Here is a 301-nt window from a genome sequence, read left to right on the forward strand (position 1 = left end):
TTTTGTCTTGACGGTGAAAATGGCTACTGAGTGCTAATTTTGTGTGAAAATTTTCGATTTTGTATTTTATATTTTTAACTTTATTATGCTATAACTTTTTGAAAAATGTAAGGATCAGTACGATTTTTTCATGAGGAGTAGTATTTATTTACATCNATGTAAGGATCAGTACGATTTTTTCATGAGGAGTAGTATTTATTTACATCTTTCATTTTACATACTGTTTTTTTTTAAATCGGACCATTTCCATATATACGAGGGGGGTTCAAATTAATACGAATTAATAATAAACAAAAAATTA

The sequence above is a fragment of the Daktulosphaira vitifoliae genome, unplaced genomic scaffold (assembly GCF_025091365.1).
Source record: "Daktulosphaira vitifoliae isolate Bord-2020 unplaced genomic scaffold, ASM2509136v1 Scaffold_1, whole genome shotgun sequence".
NCBI lineage: Eukaryota > Metazoa > Arthropoda > Insecta > Hemiptera > Phylloxeridae > Daktulosphaira > Daktulosphaira vitifoliae.